Source organism: Rattus norvegicus, chromosome 11 (assembly GCF_036323735.1).
Source record: "Rattus norvegicus strain BN/NHsdMcwi chromosome 11, GRCr8, whole genome shotgun sequence".
NCBI lineage: Eukaryota > Metazoa > Chordata > Mammalia > Rodentia > Muridae > Rattus > Rattus norvegicus.
This window is the reverse complement of record NC_086029.1, coordinates 92,701,531-92,726,981: the sequence shown is the minus strand read 5'-3', so window position 1 is coordinate 92,726,981 and position 25,451 is coordinate 92,701,531. Positions and strand designations below refer to the sequence as shown.

At 44.7% G+C, this 25,451-nt stretch overlaps 1 protein-coding gene across 2 annotated transcripts in view; it reads left to right on the top strand.

Moving 5' to 3' along the window:
• Map3k13 (mitogen-activated protein kinase kinase kinase 13) overlaps positions 1 to 25,451 on the top strand; it is a 145,282-nt gene that overhangs the window by 14,736 nt on the left and 105,095 nt on the right. Inside the window, exon 3 of one of the 2 annotated variants that reach the window (XM_063270482.1) lies at positions 1,875 to 16,405. The gene's annotated coding sequence lies outside the window, so the exon portion shown is untranslated. 2 annotated transcript variants of the gene reach the window in all.

Sequence of the window (25,451 nt, the reverse complement as noted above, 5' to 3'; positions counted from 1 at the left end):
CGCTGAGCCATCTCTCCAGCCCCGTAGTTTGTTTTCTAACCGACTACTTGAGATGGCTAATGTTGATAGTCAACTTGATACATCTAGAACCTCCTAGGAAACCTGTCAGGGACCATCTTGATGAGCTTATTTGAGGTAGGGAACACCCCTACCCACCACCCCCGCACCCCGTGGGTGTCTCCATCCTGGACTTCATGAAAGAAGGAAGCAGGTAGAGAGCCAGCATTCATCATCCTGTTGCTCCTGACTGTGGGCACAGTGTGACCAGCCGCTTTAAGCTCCTGATTCTGTGACTACCTTGGCACAGTGGGCTGCACTCTGAAACTGGGAGCCAAAATAAACTCCTTCCTTAAGTTGCCTTTATTTATCACAGCAGTAGGAATAGTAACTAAGAAAATTGGCAGCAAGAAGGGAGGCCTTTAATGGATAAATTTGAACGTACTGCTCATAGGCCTTTGAAACTAGTTTTCGGGAAGAATCAGGGAGGAGTTAGAACATCAGGCAAGAAAAACCCTTGCATATTTTAGGCAGAAGGTATTGGATCATTATTTTGGGAACTTGGGAGAGAAAGGAGAAAAATGTAGACAGTGAAGTCATGAGGTTTCAGAGGAGAAAAAAGGATTTGGTCATGACCTGGGCAGGGGCAGTTCATGTGACCTTTCAGCCAAGACTCTGGCTTCATGGTGCCAGCTGACAGCTTAGTCGAGTAGAATTTAAAGGGAATACACTAGTTTGTTTGGCAGAGAAAAATCTCAAGATAGGGTAGCAATCAGGCTGGTGCTGGGCAAACAGTTGTAGTTGTGAAAGAGGTCTTCACTGAAGAGAAGCCCGTGTTGCACTGGACAATAGAAAAGGCCTGAAGGCAAATCTTACCCAACAGACTCCTTTTTATCAGATACAGACTCAGTCAAAGGAAGAAAGTCTGAACTGAATGGGGTCTTGATTCCTTGGAAGCAGTGCCTAGAAGAGCTCTCCAGGGTCCCCACAAAGACACTGGTGTAGCCGTGGTCCAGGGAACCAGGGATGTCTTGAGTTACAGAACTTGGCACTGTTGTCTGCTAGGTGCTAGTTTTAAAGTCAGTGAAATATGCAAGATTGAAGAGGTGGTGGGTTTTTGTTCCACGTTTTAAGAGAGGCCAGGCACTGTGGTAAGGTCAGTGTCCCCACAGGAGGCCTGAGAGGCTATCGCATGAGGCTGTGGATGTGAAGTCAAGTTCTAATGTTGATGTCAGACCTGTGGGACATCTGACAGGGAAAGCTGTATCCATGGAGTGAAGCTGACTCAAAGGAGAAGTCTGTGTGCCTAAGCTGCATGTCTGGAAGGATGGGGCTGTGTTGTTGTAAAAATATAAAAAATAAAAAGTAAGGTTGTCTTTTATCCCCCACTAGGTCCAACACCGTGGTGCCCCAAGATATCTGCTGGATAACTTAATTCTCAGTCCGCAAAGCCTCTCACCCGCTTTGCTCCATCCCATATCACACTGCAGAAGGCCTCTCTCTGAGCCTGGCAGCAATCTCTCTACTCATCTAGTTCCCAAGGCAGGTTTCCATGCCAGAAACACATCCCAACTCTGTGGTGGCCCAGCCCAGCCGCCCCACACTCCACCCTTCCTTCTTGTCCAATGACAGGCCTCCTTCTATCTTCTACCTGCCTCACCTGTGATGTCATCCCACAGGGCTGCTAATCCCTTTCCAACCCAGAAGATCCTATGACCCTGTGCCAGACTTGGTGCTGCAAGCTTGGTGTGTGGGTTTCAGTCTTCCTTTTGGTTTGGTTTTTCATTGCTAGGCCTCTGTTCCTCCCTTTTGCAGTAGGAATGGTTGCTCACGTCACTTTATTTTGGAACTGTGTAACTTGTTTTTTTATTTTCTAGGCATTCTCAGTTAAGAGATTACCTCAAATCCGAAGTAAGACCTTGGACTTTTGAACAGTGTTGGAATTGTTGAAGAATATGGGGACTTTTGAAGTTGTGCTGGACAAATGTTTGCATGATAAAATGGCAGCGAAGGCTGGCAGGGAAACTCAAAGAGTTCAATCCCCAAAGCCAAAATGTGGAAGGAGAGAGCTTATTCCTGCAACTTGTCTTCTGACTTCTATAGCATGCACATGTGTCAGGGCACATGCATGAGTACACACACTCTCTCTCTCTCTCTCTCTCTCTCTCTCTCTCTCTCTCTGTCTCACACACACACACACACACACACACACAAGTAGATGTAATAAAAAATTTAACAGATGGTCATGAAATTCTGGAAAGAAGGGTTGAAAGTTCATGGCTTCAAATTGTTGTGTTTGGATGTCAAGTTGTAAAGGATGGAGTTGTGGTTAGTGTTGATTGTTAACTTCATAGCATCTAGAAACAAGCTTCTGGGATCCCCTGTCAGGGATCATCTTGATATACAGATTGGAGGTGGAGAGAGACCTCTGTGGGCGTCTCCATTCCATAGGCTTGCATCCTGGACTTCATGAAAGAAGGAAGCAGGCAAAGAGCCAGCATTCATCATCCTGTTCTTCCTGGCTGTGGACGAAGTGTGACCAGCTGCTTCAAGCTCCTGCTGCCTTGACCACTTTGGCACAGTGGGCTGCACTCTGGAACTGGGAGCCAAAATAAACTCCTTCCTTACGTTGCTTTTACCAGGGTGTTTATCATAGCAACAGGTTAGGCAAGGAGGACACTGGCCCAGGCACACTTTTCTCTAGAAATGCCAGAGATTTCTTCTGGAGCTTTAGGGCCTCTGTGTGTGAGATTCCTTACACGTAAAGTGCTCTGCTCTCACATGACTGTGTATCAACTACTCATCTTCTGTTATTTCGGTCTGTGAGTGGGGCTCTCTCCAACCATCTTACTTTAGTTGCATGGCATATCTATCCCTACCTCTGCTCTGCTCTCCATGCGTTCCTCTCAGAGTGACATACTCTTCACTAGTATTTCCCCAGGACTGAACGGTGAACCAGAGACACTCAAAACATGTTTAGTAAATGTGTGTCTTTAACCCGTACTAAGAGGTATGTATAGATTCGTGACCCAAACTGAGGTTTTTGTATCTAAAAATTACTTTAAAGAATAAAGAATGAGTTAACTCATACTATGCTTTGTTCTGTAACATACTTGAAATAGCTATAGTACTATATATACCATACTGCACTATAGTAACTATAGTGCCGGGAAGACATATGCTATATATATACCATCCTATACTACAGTAGCTATAGTGCCAGGAAGATATGCAGAGAAGGAAACAAAGAGTGTAGTCGTCCTTTTAAACTGGGAAGTGTTTATAGGCAGAAGGTCCTGGACAGTGGCACCAGGCAGGTTGTACATTGGTGTCATTGAAAGTTACCTTGCTCAGTTGTAACTGCACTGGAATTGTGAGTCTTGTTCTGTGGGACAGGGCATAGTAATTTGAGTCTGGAACTATGAAAAACTATTTGCCTAGAAAGACACTTGAAATTGCTGTTCTAGAAAAAGCTGTGTTCCCAAGGGCCTGTTCCTTGTCACAGCTGCACTCAGAGCTGGCAGCTGGTGATGATGCTAATGCCTAAACATTCCCAGAGTTGATGCAAACTTGGTGACTGGATATCTTTGAAAGTCATTTGTCAAAGATATGAGCCAGCATGTGGCTCACTCTAGGTCCTCCTGTTCCAGCCACGAGGAAGACAAGAGTCCAGGAGGCCTGCCTGCCTTTCAGGGGGATCATTGGCAACTCATGTAGGTTCTTACACGTTAGGAAGCAAACAGGGAAGGAGGATGAGAGAAAGGATTGTTCAAATTCAGATCATTCTTGTGAGCGTAGAGTTCCACAGGCAGTCACATGTGCAGCACACGTCTGTGTGCTCGTGGTACGTGCACTTTCCCAGTACTCCTTTGTCTTTTTGTGATAAGGGTGGGAGCCAGAGATAGTGAGGGACAAAGAGACGGACTGCAGAGCATATTTCCTAGACCGAGCTGGTGTTTCTAGGAAAAGATGATCCTGTTTACCTTGAGTAGTGTTAATAGTACAATGTGTTGTGATGTTTTCTTTTTAACCTCGTACTTTGCTGTCTTTGACATGGAGATAATAGAACCTTTTGAAGTGAACTTTTCTGTACTGCATCATTCTTTCAGAATTAAAAGAGGAGGACTAAGAACAGGGTAATTCGAAGAAATACAGAAATGTCCACAACCCAAGGCTATACCCCATTTCAGGGAACAGATATAAGGAAATGAGATGCGAGAATCACAGAATTATTAAATCATTAAAATGAACAACACACATAAGGAAACTTGGTCAGAACCAAAACCAGCATGGTATGTTGCCAGTAGGATGTAGATGTCTTTAAAAGGCATGAGCTGAGATTATCTAACTATTTGACAACTTTCTATTCAGTTTTTCAGGAGATGAAATCTTACCACTTTGGCATTTGATGACTAATAAGAAAACCTGAGACAGGCAGATGTGTCGTTATGGCAATGACACAAAGAATATCATATATCCTAGCATAAATAATGTAGAGCAGATCTTATTTCCAGTAAAAGCTTTGAAGTAGCAGAAAGAAAATACCCTGCAGCAAATTTGCTGACATAAGTTTTGACATATAGTAAGGACAAGAATGCGCCAAAGCTTTTACCTCAGTGTTAGAATGATGCTAACTCAGAACAGCCAGCAGAGTAAAAGGATGCGAGCCTAGAACAGCTCCGTGCGATAGGATGCTAGCCTAGAACACCTCCGTTCAATAGGATGCTAGCCTAGAACAGCTCCGTGCGATCGGAGGCTAGCCTAGAACAGCTCTGTAATGATGATGTAACTTTGCAAAATGCTGCATTCTTCATTTTTCTTCTCTCTCTCTCTCTCTGTGAGTGTGTGTGAAAATTATATTAGGTTTCCCCAAACAAGTATAGGTAAAACTTCCTTTTTGCTCAATCTATTCATAACCTTTAGACAAATATTTTAAGAAATGTTCTAGTGTAGAGCCTTTAAGATGGGTCAACAGGTAAAGGTCCTTGCTGCCAAATCTATCCGGAGTCTGATACCTGGGACCCACACAGGGAGGGCATCAACTCCTGCAAATTGTCCTCTGACCTCCACATGCGTTCCATGGCATGTTCTCACATACAAAATACATACATGTTAAAATGTTCTAGATAAAAGATAAATATATATATTTGTGTGTATATATATGACGGCTGACCGATGTATTTGATATACTCTAAAACCAGGTGATACATTTTTGCCCAATATCTATTCTTAATGAATATAGATCCTAAAATATTAAAACTGTTTCAGGTTTGATAAACTTGTACTAAGTTGAGTACGTGACCGTTAAGTGATGTGTACAGACCTGACCTGTCAGCCATTGCCCTTCTGAGTGGCTGTCAGGATCTCAGCTTTGGGTTCTCTTCTATCTGTTCAGTCAAGTGTGCCTCTTCTGAATTCCTTGACTTCTGTTTGCTGAGGTGCCCTAGAATTCAATCCTTGGGTGTTCTTGTTCTCTCTTTGTCTTTCTTTCTCCATCTCTCAGAAATCTGTAATCCTTTCTCTTTGATTTCATGGCTCTATAATTCTGACTTTCAGCCTTGTCTTCAGCCTGCACTTCTCTACACCCTAGGCTCGAGCATACATAGCAGACACTAGTATGAACAGTCAGAGGAGAAAGGTGAGACTGAACGCGGCTGAAGGATGTTTCTAGGAAAAGGCAGTGACTGATGAGGTCAGTTCTGTACACCCCCTGTCTAATGTGCATCTCAGACTTTTAATGCACTCAGATCTTTGTTCCTATCAAAATTCTCTTCAGTTTCCCAGCTCATTAACACACAAGTCTGGACTTTCCAGTCCTCAAGCTTGGAGTTACCCTTACAGTCTGATGCTTTAGATTGTCCCCAGAGTCGTCTCCCTTGCAGTTGCCCACTAATGCTTCTTCCCTTGCTGTTTCAGCTCATAAAGCAACTGCGTGTCCTGAATGAACGCCACACTGTCACTCCCTGGAATGGAGCCGGGGCTCCCTTTACCTCCCCAGCGTGATGTCTTCTCTCTCCTGATCACGTCTTCTGCTACTGTGCCTGCTTTGTGTTTGGGGGGATTATTTGGTGCTGTTTCCTGTTCTTGGAGTGTCCTCCTCATTCCTCCTCATTCCTCTTTTAGGTCTTGACTCAAGTCACTTTCTTAGTGAGGTCTAGCTAGCCTGCTCTATAACCCCTTCCCTCCCTTCCCCACCTTGTATAGGCTTTGTCTAGGAAGGCTTCCTCTGCGTTTATCCCTGGAGGAAGGTTTGGTCTGCTTGCTCTCGTGCTTTTCAATTTATCTTTCCAGTGCCTTTGATCTATGTCTGTAGAGAAATCCACTGACAATGTTCAGGAGCTCTTGTGTGTGTGACTGGACTTCTCTTGACACAGGTTTTTCTTTGAGTTTTAACAGTGTAGTTATATTTCTTTGTGTGGACTTCTTTGGGCTTGTTACTCAGAACACTTTGACCCCGTTAAGCTTAGATATGTAGGGCCAGTGGAATAGCTCAGTGGGTAAAGGTTCCTGCTGCAGAGCCTCATAACCCAGTCAGGCCCCTCAACCTGGATAGTAGGAGAGCTATTTGTTAATATTTTCACATGTGTATCAAGACACATGCACACCTCTTCATGCAGTAAATAAAAAGGTAATGAGCATGTAGAGGCCTAGTTCCTTGACTCAGTCCTCAGGACGAGAGCGATGACTACTACCTTACGCTGTCGCTCTTACACTGCAACTCGTGTGTGTGTGTGTGTGTGTGTGTGTGTGTGTGTGTGTGTGTGTGTGTTGGGCATCTTGATGGTGTCTCAGTCCTTCGAGTGTCACTCTTCCTCCCATCCCTTCTACTTCATGAACCTAAATCATTTGTCCTCACGTTTGCTGAGTTATTTGATCAAATGTAATGTTGAAAAAATTCCTTTTCACTCTTTCTCTGAATTCTTCAACTTTGATGTATTCCTGGATTGTTTCATTGTTAGTTTTGTTTCGCACAAGGCCTTATTCTGTAGCCCAGGCTGGCTCCTTACTCATAGCAGTCCTGCCTGAGCTTGCCCACATGTTGAGTTTATACAAGGGAACCACCATGTCTGGGTAGGTTTCATTTCTGTGGTTCCTATGACATTCCCTCCTGTATTTCCAGTTAGACATACCAAGAGAAGAGAGTAGCAGCATCCTCTCCCAGTCATTTATGGACTAGATTCATACAGCGTGCACATTCATCCACCAGCCTAGATAGTTTTAGAACCTCTCAAGTATTTTTATGGGTGTGTGGTCTCTGGACTATGGGGTTATGTAATTTCCCAATTGGAGAACTTTTTCAGGAACTTGTAAGGGCTTCTTGCGCCCTCTGGTGTCTAATTTTGGAACTGCATGCTCCAGTCAGCGCTCCCACACTTCCCAGGCATCCGGAAATCCCACCTCCTTGGTAGAAAATAGTTGCTCAAAACTCCTGAAAAGACAGGGAGTCAGATATACTTTCTTCTTCTCCCTCCCCACCACAGGGAAGAAACTATGTGTTTTGCATTTCCAGCCACACTGAAGTGTACACTTGGCTCTGTGGCACCAAACGTGCAGTCCCAGCAGAAGTGAGCCTTCAGATGTGTCACACTATGAATTAGGTATGACTCAGTCGAGCATAGCGAGGCTGGCCCAGTAAAAGGGCACGTATCAGGAGAAATAAAGTGCATTTTACATCTGTGAGAAAGTGGCTGTGGTTAGCTTTGAACTTGTGGCTGAGGTCAGATACAGCTGCCGGCTCCAGATTGCTCAACTGAGCAGCTGCAACTTGTCGCTGCCACAGGTCCCTCCTGGGATTCATCAGGCTTGCTAGAGTTCACAGGGAACCGGGGCATGCATCCCTGTGGGTGACTGACTGTAAAGGGAATTAGTGAGAAAACCGGCAAGGCACACGGGACGGGCGAGAGCAGTCTGCTCTCCAGGAATGGCCGTGGCCGAGCCGTCAGATGCTCCTTTGGGTTTTTATGAGAGCGTCACTACCCAGCTCTCACTAATTGCCATGTTGCTTTATTTAGCTTGAAGCCCCTGTGTTTTCCCCGTGTCCAATATTGCCTCTCAGTCTCTGTTGTGCTGGATTCTCATTGGGTTTCCTAAGGTTGCCAGCCATTGGCCAGCTCACTGACATAAAGTATGTTTACCACTTGAAGGCTTCAGGATTTTAGGAAACAATTACACATTTGTGTATTGGGTCCCAATAGAGGAGCTGATCCCTACACAGCAGCATTTGGTAATCTCTACTTAATGTGCCAGTGCTTCGAATTGTGAGAGTTTATGGTAGGACAGGGGCTGTGACTCAGTTGATAGCGTACCTGCAAGTGTGAGGAACCCATCCCTGGTGCTTCCTGCATTCGGAGTGGTGAAGTACACTATCATCCTGGCACTTGAGAGGCAGACAAGGGCATTACCACCTTCAGAGGGAGTTCAAGCCCAGGCTAGACCCTGTGAGACCCTGCCTCAGAACAAAGGGCTAGAGAGACGCTGGCTTAAGTACTCTCTGCTCTTGCACACGGTCTAGGTTTGGGTCCCAGGACCCACATGGGACTCAATCATTCTTCTCTCTAGCTCCTGGATCTGATGCCTAGGGTGTGTCTGCATAGGCCCCGTTTGCACATGTGCACATGTCTTAGGGTTCTACCGCTGTGAGGAGACACCATGCCACAGCAGCTCTTCTAAAGGAAAACAGTCAGCTGGGGACTTAGAGTTCAGAGGTTCAGTCTGTTACCGTGGCATGCAGATAGTCACGGTGCTGAAGTGATTCAGGAAACAGGAACAGACTGACACTGGGCCTGGCTTGAGCATTTGAATCCTCACAGCCCGCCCCAGTGACACACTTCCTTCAGCAAGGCCACAATATCTAATGGTGCCACTCCCTATGGGCCTCTGGGGGTCCATTTCATTCAGACCATCACATTACATGCCAGAAAAAATGCTCAGACACATAAAAAATATGTTTAAATGAAAATATTCTTTAACAGTTAAACTATCTCTCTACCTCCTTTAAAAGTTTACAAAATTAAAGAACAATTATAAAACGTATGCTCTGTGTAATAGAAGATGTCAGCCACTATCGAGATAATAAAACGTTCTGTAGAAACTCAGATTGTGAAATGTTACTTTTTTTCCCCCCTGAAAACAGTGTTTGAAAGAAAAGTTGCTGGGCTACAGTTCGGTGCAATGTTTACTGTGTTTTCAACCTCTGAAACTGAGAGGAGAAATGCCTGGGGTGGGACTGGAAGTGTGGCCAGCCGGTGGGTGTGGCCAGCCGGTGGGTGTGGTTAGCCGGTGGGTGTGGTTAGCCGGTGGGCGAGGGGGTTGGCCTCTGCACCTTCTGTGTTGAGTTTCACCTCATGATTGGCTCACACTGCCAAGAACGGGTTTCATGACCACCTCACCTTACAGTGTCTTTTCTACAAAGAGATGTTTTAGGAGTTCTCAAAATCAATGAAGGCTTCATATTATCTAGGTCTTTAGGAGGTTACTCTGAAGTAACAGGAAGCAGATATGGACTCAAATTCTCACTTCAGAATGGTGTATGCTGTATTTGAATACGGGCCTGTTAGTGATAGGTGGAAGCCGCACATTTGAGTGTATTGACACCATAAGTACATACTGTGAAATATAATGACATTTAATACTTTGTTAAGTGGCCTGGGAGAGGAAAAGCTTCTCGTTTTGTGTAAAGCTTATTGATTCATTCTTACCCGTCAGGTTCAAGGTGCAGGGACAGATACCACTTGGCATTCCGTTCTGATGTGTCATGTGAGTGTAGTTTCTGTTTGGAAGTCCAGTAGACACTCCCAGCTGACAGGGGAATTCCAGCAAGGTCATTCAACCTTTGAACTTTAAAGGAGAACACAATTGGGAAAAGCTGCCTCTGTGTAAACATTAACCCATCTGGTTTTAAGTGGCTCCTTTTATCCTGTTGGTTTTAATATAAAAGGGAGACCTGGAATTTTATTTCTTTTATACTTTGATTAAAAGTAAGTTTAAGGAACTTGGAAACATATTCTTTCATGATTTATTATTTTTTAGTACTTACAAAAAAAGCCGCTCTCCCCAGCTAGCCTTAAAATAGAGCGTGAGGGCACGCGTGTGTGCGCTTGAAGATACACACACACACACACACACACACACACACACACACACACACACACATACTCTGCGGGCACGTGGCAGTCAGAGGACAGCTTGCTGCAGTCCGTCCACTTCTAGCTTGTAGGGTCTGGAGCGGGAATTCTGACTGCAGGCTTCTGACTAGCACCCTTCATCCATTCCTGCTCTCATGAGCAGAAATTCTTAAAGTATTTCCAGTATGATTTTTTCAGTGCTTCTATCAGTCTAATTGTTCTTGAAATGTTCTAACCCTGCCCTAACTGACATTAGTAAACAGACTTTTTACCTAAGCAAACGATGCTGGGTGCCAATAATGGATTGCAGCAGTTCTCAACCTGTGGGTCCCAACTGCACAGGGCTGAATATCAGATGGTTACATCGCACTTCACAACAGCAGCAAAATTACAGTTAAGAAGTAGCAACAAAAATAATTTTATGGCAGGGGTCACCCCAGCACGAGGAACTGTATGAAAGGGTCGCAGCATTAGGAAGGCTGAGAGTGTCTGGGTTAGGGCGTTTGCGTCTGTAAATGCTTGCACACAGATGTAGGCAGTCAGTATCAGGGCAGGCGTTCATCCTCCAGCCCGAAGCTTTTCAACCCTGACTCTTTAACTCTGCAGTTAAAGTTTCTGTGTGGTGCTCGTTAAGTGGTAGGGTCTGGAGTTTTAGTTTCCAGGGTTCGGGGAGCTTTCAGACTTCAAAGTTGTGTGCGAGTCTGCTGTTGGCTGCGAGCCACACCCTGCGCTGAGTGACTCACTTAGGGAAGCTCCACGCTGTCTCTCAGGCTTCGTGTCGTTTTCACCTGTTGTTTCCTAGCCTCAAAAGGTAGTTCCAAATAGCGTACAAAACGATTAAGGGCTGCTGGCATGGTGGCATACAGGTTTAAACAGATTTAATCCCAGTACTTACAGGCAAAGGCAGGTGGGGTTTTGTGAGTTCAAGGTCAGCCTGGTCTGCCTAAAGAGTTTCAGGCCAGCCCGGGCTACATGGTGAGAACAAAACAAACAAAAAGGAGTTATCTTCCCTATTGCTTTTTGGTTTAGAAAAGCTGTGATCTGGACTATCCTTAGCATTTTCTTTCTGGTAAGCAGCAGTGATCTCTTTCGGGCTTACACTGCCATCAAGAACACTTGCTTCACCCAGTGGGCAGCCATGAGAAATGGCTACTTTGGCATAGTTTTTGATGGTGTCTTCTGGACTCTTGTGTTTATGTTTGACTACTCCAGTAACTTCTCCCGTGAAGGCTACAGCCCAGTGTCTGCTTGGTGAGAATGTTGCCTTGTACCCAGAAGCAGGGTGCTCACAATGATGCGGAAATGATTGGAGCAAAGTTCCCAGGCCAATAAATCTTTACTTATGAACATTTAATGGTAAAATAGTATTTCTTTTTGATCAGTTGAAAGTTGGGGACTAAAACTGCTCTCCCACTTCACTCCTGGACTCTTTGTCTTAGGTAAGTCGAGGGTTTAGTTGTGTCTGAGATCATTTGGAATCTGGTGACACATACAGCCATGACATGTATCTGGCACACAAGCACAGGTGTGTGCACATCACACACTCTTGCCTATATACTTGATCCAGAACTCTGTGCGCTGTGGTCGGAGTATCGATTAGATACTGACCTCCTTTCCGTGTGCAGCTAGGCCTCAGCCACAGCTGCAGAGGCTAAACAGTGAGTGGTTATAGAAGCAGAGACATCGTGGCAGGTTAAAACTTTATTTTTTATTTTTCTCCCTTAATAATGAAATATATCTTGCCAGGTGAAGCCACAATTCAGAGTTATATTTAAAACTCTAGGTAGCCCAAGTTTTAAAAGCAGTCACAGATTTCAACATGGCTGCTCTGGCAAATGTTTCAGAAACTGAGCATATTGTCCAGGGAAGAGGAGAAGCTCCCTCCCCCACCCCCACCCACCACCTTTCCATCTCAATGCTTGTACTAGCCACGCCACGTGTAAATTTTGCAGTCTTCTCCCTGAGTTTATTTTCTCCCAAATAAAGCTGGTGTTACAGTAGTTTCAAGCACACATGCACGAGAAGCTGGACAGAGGGTGCTGTCCTTTCCTGAAAGCCTTTGTGTCGAAGTCCCTCTTGGCTCTGCTTTAGAGGACATGGAGGTCATCTCGGGTGTCCTTGCACTGGGGTCTCACATCAAGGGTCTGGTGGTCTTTGAGTGTCTGTTCTCGGTCAGGGCCTCTCTGCTCCTTTGTGTTCTCATCCCACCCTGCAGCTCTTCCAAGCCCTTGGCCCACTTCCCCCTGCCTTCGTTGCCACCACGCTTGTCCCTGAATCGTTTGTGTCCCTTGACTCAGTGACCGCTTCTCGGTCCTATTTTCTCACCTAATTGTTTCCCCTTGTCTACACCCTTATCTTAGAGTAAGTCTGCCTAGAAGCCATTTGGATGTTCTAGTCAGGTCATTTACTGTACACGCTTGTGATCATCACAAGCTCGTCCTCATGTCCCCGGTGCAGTGCATAGTACTGACATGGGCTCTAACCAGTGGTTGTTAATTAATTAATGCTTTTATTACATGGATTTATTTATCGTGTACGTGTGTGAGGGTGCACATGTGCCACAGTATATTTATGGAGTCTGACAACTTGTGGGGGGTGGTGCTCTCCCTGTACCACATGGGATTGGGTGTCAAGCTTAGAGTGCCAGGCATGGCAGCAAGCCTCCATCCACAAAGCCGAAAGTCTCAGGAGCCTAAAGTCAGGCTCGCCCGCTCCTCTCTTGTCACTAACATGTTTGGGTTTTCTCTGCTATCGAAAGTATCCTGATTGATTTGTTTGAAATGTCCTGACTAGGTACTCGAGTGACCTTTGTTTTAAGGTAAGCCTTCAACCATCACCTCGTGGCTGACGCTCCCATGACTTTTCATCTCGCCTTTTGATTCTCACCTCTCCTTCTCTAAGCTCCTTCACCCCCACACCCCACAAGCCCATCCTGATTACTGTTTTTTAAAGATTTATTTACTTTAGTATATGTGAGTACACTGTCGCTGTCTTCAGACACACCAGAAGAGGGCATCAGATCCCCTTACAGATGGTTGTGAGCCACTGTGTGGTTGCTGGGATTTGAACTCAGGACCTCTGGAAGAGCAGTCAGTGCTCTTAACCACTGAGGCATTTCACCAGCCCCAAACAGGCTTTTTATTATTTGAGTTAATATTTTATCTTTTGACTAATTTTTTAGATTTATAGGAGTCGCAAAGACAGTACAAAAATTCCCACATAACATTCACCCAACTTCTCACATAAGAATCTTCTGTGAACATGTCTTATTGTCAAAATTAAGAAATGAATATGATTTTTATCTGAAATCTATACTTCATTTGTCTTTTCCAGTACTGTATTTTTCTGACACAATGCATAATCTAGGGTGTCATATTACACTTAGCATATTTCCAAATTGATATAAAAGCTTTGGTAAAAAGTTTCCAAAGCACAAAAGGGTACTGTGTGCTTTCCACCTCTGGAGCCTCTGTTATTCTAGAATCTGCCTTCCTGAGAGGTGTTTACAGGCATGCACACCCAAACACACCTCAGCCATGCCCATGTGCATGAATATGGGTATACACAATCACATTTAATACATTTCTCTACACATGTATAGTTTAAATTAGTATAGTTTGCTAATTCTCAGTGAGTAGCCCACAACTGCCTTGCTTTTATTCCATATCCCATCAGATAACAGCACTTACCAGTTCCCTCTGGTCCCCATCCTAATGCTGCGGTGGACATTCACAAACACACACAAGTGTTTATTTACGTGGGAACATGTGGTTTTAGTCATTGCTTGATGAAAGCATCCATTGTGTTCGTCATTCATCCACTTGTTTTTCAGAGTGGTTTCCGTTATTTCCCCATAACTTCACAGCACTGTCTTATACAATATTTTGAATTTTACCATATTAAAGTTAAAATATGCATTAAAGTGATGTCATCTTTTTATTATGATTTCTCCTGAGCTGAATTGAGTGTGAAGAGGCCCCATGATCTTAGCAGCTCTTACAAAAGAAAGCATCCAATTGGGGCTGGCTTACAGTTTCGGAAATTTAGTCCATTATTATCATGTCAGGAAGCATGGCGGCACGCAGCAGACATGGTGCAGGAGAAGGAGCTGAGAGATCCACAGGCAGCAGGAAGAGAGAGGCAGTGAGCCTAGCTTCTGAAAACCTCACCACCCACCTCCAGTGACACACTCACTCCCACAAGGCTGCCCTCTTAATCCTTCTCAACAGTGCCCTCTCTGGTGGCCAAGCATCTAGATGTGTGAGCCTACAGTGCCACTCTCGTTCAAACCCCCATGTCTGCGTGTGTTTGATGCCATCTCTCTTCTTGTCTCAACTGTAGCTAGACCAGAGCTCACAGAAGAGAGCAGAGTCAGACACTGAGTATCTCAGTCAGGGTTCCACTGCTGTGAAGAGACACCATGACCACAGCAACTCATAAAGGAAACATTTCATGAGGGCTGCCTTGTAGTCCATTATCGTCGTGGTGGGGAGCATGGCAGTGTGTGGGCGGTCATGGTGCTGGAGGAGCTGAGAGTTCTACAGCGTGGTCTGAAGGCAGCCAGGGGGAGACTCTCTTCAGCGGTGGGCAGAGCTTGAGCATAGGAAGCCCTAAAGCCGACCTACACCGTGACACACTTCTGCCAAACAGACCACACCTCTAATATCCCCATGGTCAAGCATTCAAACACATGAATCGATGGGGGCCAAATCTACTCAGACAACTAAACTGATGTTAAACCTTGTGTAGGCACAGACTCGGGAATCTACGAAGTTCTATAATGCATTGAGAAGCAAAAACAGTGTTTACTTCCAGGCCAAGGATATCTTTTTTATATCTTTGTATTTTTAATATTTTTCCTTTATCAGACACCTTAGAATATTCTATTCAGCCTTGAGTATTATACTCAAGGGAATATTTTGAAATTAAGTTGCCTATATTATTTTCCCAGTCTATATAAGTCATCGCAAACCTACAGTTTAAATGACTACAGATTAGGGAGCTGGAGAGATGGCTCAGTGGTTAGAAGAACCTGGTGCCCTTTCAGAGGACCCTAGTTTATTTGCTAGCTTAAGTCCCAGGCATCTTACCACTACCTCTTACTCCAGTGCCAGGGCACCTGATGCCTCTGGCTTCTGCATGCACGCGCACATGCCTTCCCACAAATACCAATGCATACGCATAATTTAAAAAATTAATTAAGATGACAGATTAGGGTTCAAGGTGGATCTCACTGGGTGTAAAAACAAGTATTTTCAGGGCTTCAGGCCTTCCCAGAGGCTCTGAAGGCGCGTCTGTCTCTGTGCTTCTTCTAGCTTAAGCCCACCTGCATCCCTCAGATTGTGTCTCTTCTCCACCTTAAAGCCAGCAGGGATTAGTGGAGTCCTCACAGTGACTCTTTCTAATCACAGCCGGGAAGAGTCCGCACTGATAACACAGTCTTGTGACTAGACTGGACTCCTGTGGATAATGTTTCAACATTCTTAAACTTAATCATATGTACAAAGTCCCTATGTAAAGTAATTTTTGCAGGTTCTGATAACAGGGACATGCCATTCTGCTCATCGCAGAGAATCAGCAGGGTGAGAGGAAGTCAAGTTATATACAGAGAATCCAGAAAAGTTAAAGATGATTCCAGAATGTATTTTCCGGGAGAGAAAAAGATAATGTTCCCAGAGTGGTTAGCCACATGTAGCCATGATAATGTTCCCAGAGTGGTTCACATATGTAGCCATAGTAGATAGCTGGTCCTGGAGAAGCTGCTGGTGAGAAGTGGCAATACAGGCAGTCGTTCAGGAGTGAAAGCCTGCAGGCAAAGGACACGGCACTGAGTGCAAACAGAGAAGCAAACTTCAGGCCTCTTTCAGCTGTGATTGCACAACCATAGACTCCAGGGAGGAGGGGAAACTTTCATTGAAATAAGAATCAAGATCATTGGAGCTCTGAGGACTCTACTCCTCACACCCTGTAACACATGGAAAATAAATCCTTCAGAAACCCAAGCTGGGCCACCAGGATAATGAGAGTTCTCAGGCTTTCTCTAGTCTTCATTACAATTGTCTTCACACACACATTGGACTTGACCTTTGGGGTGCTGCTGAGTCGCAGGAGTTAAAGGAACAACCCCTCCTACCTGGCCTGCAGGGCGGTAGCTTCCAAGGCCACTGCAAACATGTATCTGTGTGAACTTGATCCAGAAACAGCCAGGCAGGGGACAAAGTTTAATCCGAGGGAATAGTTGGCCGCCTGTAGTTTCAGGCGGTCTGTCCAGACTTCAGCATGCGGTAAGTAGTTTCTGTTCTTTAACTCTTGGGGCACATTTAATATGTGACAGTTGCCAAGAATGATTTCCCTAGGTTCTGCATGGCTTTGTGTCTTCTACGCTAGATCTGCCTAGGAAGCTTCCGCACTTCACAAATGGCTTTGTTCTTTAAGGCGAAGAGAAGCTATAAACATCCGAAGCAAGTATTCCACTCAAACTGATCCTGATTGAACAAACCGATCTGAATGTCTTAGGTTGAGTGGAAGTGTTTACAGCTGAAAGCAAATGGGAACGGGTTTGCAGCTCGTGCCTAGAGACTGAGCATTTCCAATCACGCTTAGACTTCACCCCGTGTTCCTTACAATTGATTACGGCTTATGTTAGCTGACACCGCTCTGAGATGATTGAGGTAGAGGTTTTTGATATTCAAATAAATGAAAAGAACGGGAGAGTAGTGGTTAAAACAGGCAGAGGTTGGGAACCTGGAATGGAGTAGCAGAATGAAATGGATGGAAGCCACAGGTATCCTGAGACTTAATGCGACATGGGAGAGAGATTTTAGGACTTTGACATCTGTACTGATTTGTCAGAAATCCCAGTCCTGTAGTATATAAGTTATGCCTCACATATGAGGCATAGTGTGTGTGTGTGTGTGTGTGTGTGAGAGAGAGAGAGAGAGAGAGAGAGAGAGAGAGAGAGAGAGAGAGATAAATTAGTGCTGCTCCTATTACCCTTGTTTTAAGATGAGGATTCTGGGAACCATACATGTTGGTGCAAACGTACTGACCTCCTGACTGCTGTAAGGATGCTAAGGCTGCATGTGGTGCTGCGAGGGTTGGTAGTTTCTATTTTATTTTTACTACAATATATATTTTAAAAACTGATACATGATAATTGTATGATTTTGATTATGGACATGAACTTTGACATGGTTAATATATGAGTTAAAAGCTAACTCTTGGCCAGTGACCCTGCCAGCCATTGGTAAATGTTGAGGTTGTTTACATGGAAGCTCATTGGGCTTCCCTGTCTTCATCTCAGACCTCAGGGACAATTTCTTTCCAAGCCTGCTTCTTGCTGCTGTGTGCCGAGTGGGATGAGAGCTCAGGACATGTTGTTCTAAGCAGGGCCCAGGACTGTACTGAAGCGAAACTTTGTTCACCCTTTAGACCGCTGAATCACAGTATTTCCAGGCTCCTGGCCTGTTAACTTCCTTAAGGCAATAAAGAATCTTGGGCGAAGTTATTTGGTTAGTTGTTGGTTCATGAAGCGAGACTAGGGAGGGAGTAGAAGTCTTTGGAAAGAAGCCAGACTGATAGGCCACCAGGGAAGCAGCTGTCCCCAGGCTGGCTCAGTCCTAGCCACCTGGGAGGCTAGACTAGCGTGTGCTGGCTTCTGAATCTTAACCAGAGTCCTTGTTAATTTTAAAAAGCCAAGCTCTTTTGGAAGTTTTCAGACACCCCTGCGAGTTGCCCATACATCATTGAGTCGCCTAACATCCATGCCATGGCAGTGCCCTCCAAGGTGACTGTCTAGCTCCCAAGCGTGTTCGCACCAACCCTAGCGGCCCTCTCTTCAATGGCTCCAGCTACACACAAGGTTTTCTCTTTCTTGGTTATGTCAGGCTTGCTTCTGCCTCGGGCCTTTGCTGCCTGTGGAGATCTTTTCCCAGGTTGTCTCTTTCTGTAGCCACCAAAGCTTCCTCCTAGCAGCCTGGAAGAGTGCCCTGCAGGGTGCACTCCCCACCCTCCACACCACTCCTCTCCCTTTGCCAGGACTTGATGTTTTGTTTTTTTCAGTGTCCAGTAGGACATTATTTTATACATGTAAAAAAGTGTGTACATGTGTGTATATGCGTCCATACTTGTATACTTGGTCTTTCTCTGTAGGATGTGGGTTTTAAGAGGGCGAGAACCTTTTCTTCCTGTTGAGTGCTGACTCAGCAGTGCCCACAGTAGTGCCTGCTTGTGGGAAGAGGCTTGGGAAATACTTGTACAAAGAGATTAATGTCACCTGGTGCCGTTAAAGTTCATTCTAAACATTCTTTTTTAAATAACCGATAGAGTCACGTGATTCTAAGACCACCAGCATGTAAAAAGATCCACACCAAAAAGTCTTCACCCCAGCCAGGTCCTATCCAGGATGCTTCAATTCTCGTTAGAATCTTAAACCACTGCTGTTTCCCATGTACCCTCTCCATGATCCCATTGGATGTGAAAGGAAACGTGGAAGCTTCCTCCTCCCACGCAACACTTGCATTCTACTCTGAATGTCTCACATATGTTGAGTATGTCTTGCTAATAACACTTAGAGAACACTTTCGTTTTTAAATAGTTGTGTTTTCTTATATTGTATGTTTGGACTAAATAAAAGCAGTCTGGTGAAGGTGGGCATTTAGTTATTTCTGTTACAAACAGTGGTGGCGTTCCTGTGTTTCAGTGCACTGTCAAGAGATGCGGCAGACTGCCTGCTTGTCCTCAGGAAAGTGGTGCCAGTGCGTGCGGCCCAACAGTATAAAGACATGGCTCCAGGGGCTCTGCCAAGTTATTATTAGACGTTTGCCAAGCTGATAGGTTAAAAAAATGACTTCAGCATACTTTTTTTTTGTTGTTTTTAGAGTTTATAATATATTTTTTGTGAAGTTTAAAAACATTTAGTTACTAATAATCAGATCATGAAATTTACAACTTAATAACCATTTTAAATGTACACCTTAGAAAAAGTATGTCCACATTGTGGAACAGATCGCCAGAACTTTTTTTAAAAGATTCACTAATCTTTAAAAAGTGTGTGTGTGTCTTTCTGTGTGTCTGTATCTGTTTGTGTGTCTGTGTGTGTGTCTGTGTGTCTGTGTGTCTGTGTGTGTGTCTCTGTGTGTCTATGTGTATATATGTGTGTATGTGTATATGTGTGTGTGTCTGTGTGTGTGTCTGTGTGTGTGTCTGTGTGTGTGTCTGTGTGTGTGTCTGTGTGTGTGTCTGTGTGTGTATGTGTGTATGTGTGTGTGTCTGTATGTCTGTGTGTGTATGTGTGTATGTGTGTGTGTCTGTGTGTCTGTGTGTGTGTCTCTGTGTCTGTGTGTGTGTCGGTGTGTGTGTGTCTGTGTCTGTGTGTCTGTGTGTGTGTCTGTGTGTGTGTCTGTGTGTGTGTCTGTGTGTGTGTCTGTGTGTCTGTGTGTGTATGTGTGTATGTGTGTGTGTCTGTGTGTGTATCTCTGTGTGTCTGTGTGTATCTGTGTGTCTGTCTGTGTACACATTCATGCATGTACCACAATACATGTGCAGATTAGAGGACAACTGGCAGGAGTTGGCTCTTTCCTTCTGCTCTGTGGGTCTGGAACTCAAACCCAGGTTGTCACCTTGTTGAGAAGATCCCACTCCAGCTCTGTGCAGAGCCAGAGGGACAAGCAGAGCAGAACAGTCACCCTCTCGAATGGCGCACACAAGAGTAGCAGATGTGGTTCCCAGATAAACAGAGCCACAAAGCTGTGGAAAGAGAATGTAGAAAATGTGTTTGAGGGAAAGGTGTCTTGAGCAGGACACAAAAAGAGCTAAGTAAAAAGAAATGAGCTTGAAAAGAGAAAAAGAAAGAAACAAGCTTATATATTTATAGCCTCTCCAGGACTTAAATATGTTAATGTTTTTAATAAGTGGGTCACATAGCATTTCCCAGTGACCACAGAATCATTTCTTCCATCTGGAGCCTTGGTTTGACTGACCCTGCCCTGCCTTGTCACTGTCCATCAACCTCAGATTGTTAACCCTTTGCTTCCCTCTGACCTCTGAGTTCTGTAGCTCTAGCTTCTAGTTGCTTAGCAGCATTCAGACCGCAGCTGTGTCCCGTCTTGGTTCCCTTGGCACATAGTCTCTGACTCATCTCTGATTTAATCGCTCTCTTCTTCCTGCTCATGCTGACCACGGATTGAAGTCTTGTGGAGAACGGACTGCCATTTGTCTTGTTCTTTCTGTATAATATGTAGGCAAAGAGGAGAAAGGGAGAAAAAGAGAACCAGAGGCAAACTTACCTGACCCTCACTTGGCTCATAGGTCATCTAGTTCAGGGAATGAGATCTTAGCAAATAAAATAGTGTAAATCAGAAGGAACACAGATGTGAATAAGGTTAAAGGCATGAAATATATGAGGACACTGAAATATTATAAAGATATTATAATATGTAAGAACATTATAATATGAACATTATATGAGGACATTATAATATATATGGACATTATAATCTATAAGGATATTATAATATATGAGAACATTATAATATATGAGAACATTATAATACATGAGGTCATTATAATATATAAGGAGATAATATATAAGGATATTAAAATACATGAGGACATTATAATATATAAGGACATAATATATAAGGATAGTATAATATATGAGAACATTATAATATATAAGGACATAATATATGAGGACATTTAATATATAAGGGCATTATACTATATGAGAGCATTATAATATATAAGGAAATAATATATAAGGTCATTATGCTATATGAAGTCATAATATATGAGGGCATTATAATAGCTCGAGGCACATTTATTGTCATTTGTTCTTTAATATTGGATTTAGTCTGGCAGTTTCATACTTGCACATATTGTGTTCTGATTACTCTGTCTTATACTACCCTGCCCCCACTTTACCCCCACCCCCACCCCCACCACTCCCTCCCTAGAAGTCCTTTTCTCAGCTTCGAGTCTTTTTGTTTTGTGGCCCTTGAGTTTAGCCAGGACTGTCTGCTTGAGCATGCGCCGTGTGGAGCCGTCCATTGGTATACACTGGGGTCACATGTGGCTGCGACTGGAGACAGTGACTTCCCTTCCCCATATTCATCGCTTGTCAATAGTTTCCCGGGGGGGGGGGTAGGGATGTGTAGGCCCCTCTCTCACCCACGACTGACAGCTGAGAGACCCAGTCTTGTGTTCTGTGCAGGCACCACAGCTCTTGTGAGGTCATGAAGGCGGTGGTCAGGCCAGGCCCTCGGAGAGCATCTTACATGCGGGCATTTCTCATCCCTCCTCCCTACCCACAGGCTCATACATTTTTCCCTTTCCTCTCCTCTTCTGTGATGTTCCCAGGCAGCTTTGGAACTCACTATGTGGCCCAGGCTAACCCTGCGACAATCTACATGCCCCATCTTTCCGAGTGCTGGGATCTCAGTTGTGAATCACCATGCCCAGATCTCTGAGTTGTGGTTTTGAACTTGTATTTTGAAAATTTTGTATTTTCAAATGACTTGAAATTGCTAGTTTAGGATTACAGCACGTGTTTGTGATCCTAGCACCAGGAAGGTTAGGAGGATGAGGCTAGCCTGGGCTATATAACAAGACCCTGTTTCAAAAAGCAGGTAAAATTGAACCACTGTAATAGATAATCGTGTCTCCTGAATAACGAAAACTAACAACCAGCTATGAAAATGTCCTGTGACGAGAGCTTACTGGACAGCATGCATGCCCTCCTTTTGCTACAAAAGTGTCCATATATGCAGACGCAGGCATATGCTTAAATTACTTATGTATGTGTGCATGTGCACACTCATACATTGCACTCCATCTGAGGCACCTCCTCATGTGCTGTCTCATTTAACCATCTGTCCGTGCCCTGGCTTCTTTATTCTGGAAAATGAGATGATAATTTCTCACTCTGCCTTCCTCATAAAACAATCACTGTGACCGTATCCTGGCAATATACTACTTCAGCCATACTGTTTAAAGATTAAATCTTGAGTGCTCTGTTGTGAGAGTGGTTTCCATAGCAAAGTGGTGTGATCAGTCTGGTAAAATTAATTTCAAAACACACAGGCAACACAAACGTAGCAGAAGCCGTTTACACAAGATAGTCTGTGGACATCAAAGACTATTAGGGAACACCTGGGAGGCATAGGTCAACGCTCTTCCTACTTCTCCATGCATGCAAGGCAGAGTAAACACACAGTTCCCAGTGGGCCAGAAAAGCACTTGGACAAACAGGCAGAAGCAGGACGGCCGCACAGATGACACTTTAGAACTGGAAAACCGATTTGGGGCCGGCATTGAGAGCAGATGCCAGGTAGAAAGGCACCCAGCACGGGCAGTGGGGGCTGCTGGCCACTGCATGGAAAGGTTTTCCACAGAACGCAACACTAAAAATCCCTCTCCTCTTCCAAGCAGCTCTTACCTCGTGTTTTGTTTTAAATAGGATCTCTCTGCATAACCTTGGCTGTACTGGAACTCAGTGTGGAGACCAGAATAGCCTCAAACTTGCAGGTCTTCCCCTGCCTCTGCCTCCCAAGTACCTGGATTAAAGGCCTGGGCCACCGTACCCAGCTCTAAGCCTTTCCTATAATCAGCATAGAACAGCCGGATCCCATTCCAGGCTGTCTTCCCATTGTCCTCCCAGCTTTCAGAATTTAATGATAGGGTGGGAGAGTGGGAGCCCAGTGGATGACAAATGTCCAGCAAGTTTCCTCTCAGGTCCCCAAAAATCTCAAAGGAGTCACAAACTCGGTAACACACTCACCGAGGAAGACCATAGGCAGACACCTGGAAGCGGAGGGTGTGGCTCAGTGATGACATGTCTTCTTAGTGTGCAAGATCCCGGGGCTTAGTCCCCGGGCCCCAACCAAACCCATCCAAACAAGCCAAGTGCTAGTGACGGCTCGGGGAGAGAGCTCAGTGTCTGGTCTAGAATTTAGATCCCAGCACCCATAGTAACAAGTTGGCATCCCTGCAATGCCTGCAAACCCAGCTCCCAGGAGGACAGAGGGCACTCTGTACCCTTTCTGACCCCTAAGCATATGCACACATACCTGCAGAAACACACACATGCAAAAACAAGTTACTAACTGAGACACGGGGGCAAGGCTGCCTGCAGTCTGTTTCCTGGACCTGATTAGCAAGAGGCTTACATGGCTGCAAACTGCAGAGAGAATCTGCCATATGGTTTTCTTCTGGGAAAGGCTGAAGGACCAAGATTTCAAACAATGTACTTAAGAAACATAAATGGGTGTGGGGCTCCTGGGGAGACAGCTCAGCAGATGAGAGCCTCACGGCTTCTCCACGGGACCTGGCTATAGTTCCCAGTTCACACCTTTAATCCCAGCTCCAGAGCATCTGATGCTCGCTGGGCATGCACACACATGGTGTGCATTCACACACACACACACACACACACACACACACAGTGTGTGCATCCATACACAATTGTATACAAATGAAAATAATATTTTTTAAAAGATTTGTTTATTTAATTTATGAGTACACTGTAACTGTCTTCAGACACACCGGAAGAGGGCATCGGATCCCATTACAGATGGTTGTGAGCCACCATGTGGTTGCTGGGAATTGAACTCAGGACCTCTGGAAGAGCAGTCAGTGCTCTTAACCGCTGAGCCATTTATCCAGCTGGAACATAATCTTAAAAAGAAAACAGAACAGACATTAGAAGTAGTTAGTAGCCACTGGGGAACCATCAGCACATGGACAAGCGTAAAGGGGCTGAATTTCTAAGAAAGAAAACTAGCTGATGTTCTGAAGGTCTCCCAGCACAGCGAGCTCAGGAGTTCTGAGTTCTTTGCTCTATTCTGTACACTTTACACTTTGATAATCTTTGATTTCCAGCATGTCTTCTCAAATTTTTTTCTTATTCTTCACTGTCTGTTGACAAATCCCCCATTTGTCCGTTCTTCCCTTTCCTGCTGACCCCTTTAACAGAGGCCAATATGATGATGGCTGTTACAAGAGTTGGTGTATACATTTAAAAGTCTTAGCACTGGGACGGGGTCCTGGTGTTGACACGGAGTCAACAGAGCACTTGCCCTGAGGTTGCGTCCCGGAAGCACATAACTTATGTTGGGGGTATGTATGCTGGCACATACTTGAAACCACAGGAGATTCCCAGAGGAGGTGGAGGCAGGAGAATCCCCAGGGCTCAGTAGCTATCTGGGCTAGCAGAACTGGTGAGCTGTGAGCCAAAGAAAGACGCTGTGGTAAAGGAGGGAGATGACACTTAGGTTCTTCTTACAGGTGCATGTGAACCAGCACACACATGTGCACCCACATAAAGATGTACCCACATGCTCACGTGTTCATAAAACAGTATCAGAACTGTTCATCATAAAATTATACCGAGTACTAATTTCTAAAGAAGAAAAAGAATCTGACCTGTTATTTAAAATAACTTTTAATAGGGCTGAAAGCATATTAAGTAGTAAAATATATGCTTCAAAAGCACAGAGGATACAGAAATGAAACGGTGCATGAGCAAGATGGCAATAAATTAAAAACTGACTCTCCGAGTGTGCTCTGCAGACCACAGCAGTGCCGTTAACTGAGATCGCGTTCAAGATGAAGTTCCAGGTTCTTCTCCTTAAAAACCTACCTGAATTAGAATATTTAGGAACACAGCACAGTAATCTGGGATTTAATCAATGCTGACACTCACCGAGTGCAGCTTTAGTGCAGAGGCACAGGAGCAAACAATCCTGTGGGTGCCGCGGCCCGCGTGGTCCTGGCTGCAGGGCGCTGGTACAGAAGCAGCAATGGCCGACCACGTGTACAGGAGGAGGAGGGAGGGAGGCCAGTGACACGGGAGTGGAAATGCAGTCTTAAACGTGGACATTGGTGCCGCAGAGACGCCATTGGTTAAGAGCACCGGCTGTTTTTGCACAGGACCCAGATTTGGTGCCAAGCATCCACCTGACTGTTCACAGCTCTCTGGAGGAATCCCACACCTTCTTATGGCTTACGTAGGAACTGCATAGACATGCATGCAAGACAGATACATACATAAAATTTAAAATAAATATACATCGTATGCACATATGACAATGGCATAATTAAACCCATTATTTTATATGATTAAGATATTCTACTAGAAAAAAAAAACGAATATAGACTGCCCTCTCTTTGCAGAGTATTCTAGAACCATATACAGAGGCAGGAGGGTTACAAGCCCAGTTCAAGGCTAGCCTGGGCTACATTGTGAGCCCTTGTCTCAAAAGAAAAAATAATTTAGTGGAAATTATGGGTGTTTTATCACCCTTTATCTAAAAAATTCTAAGCGTGTTGGTG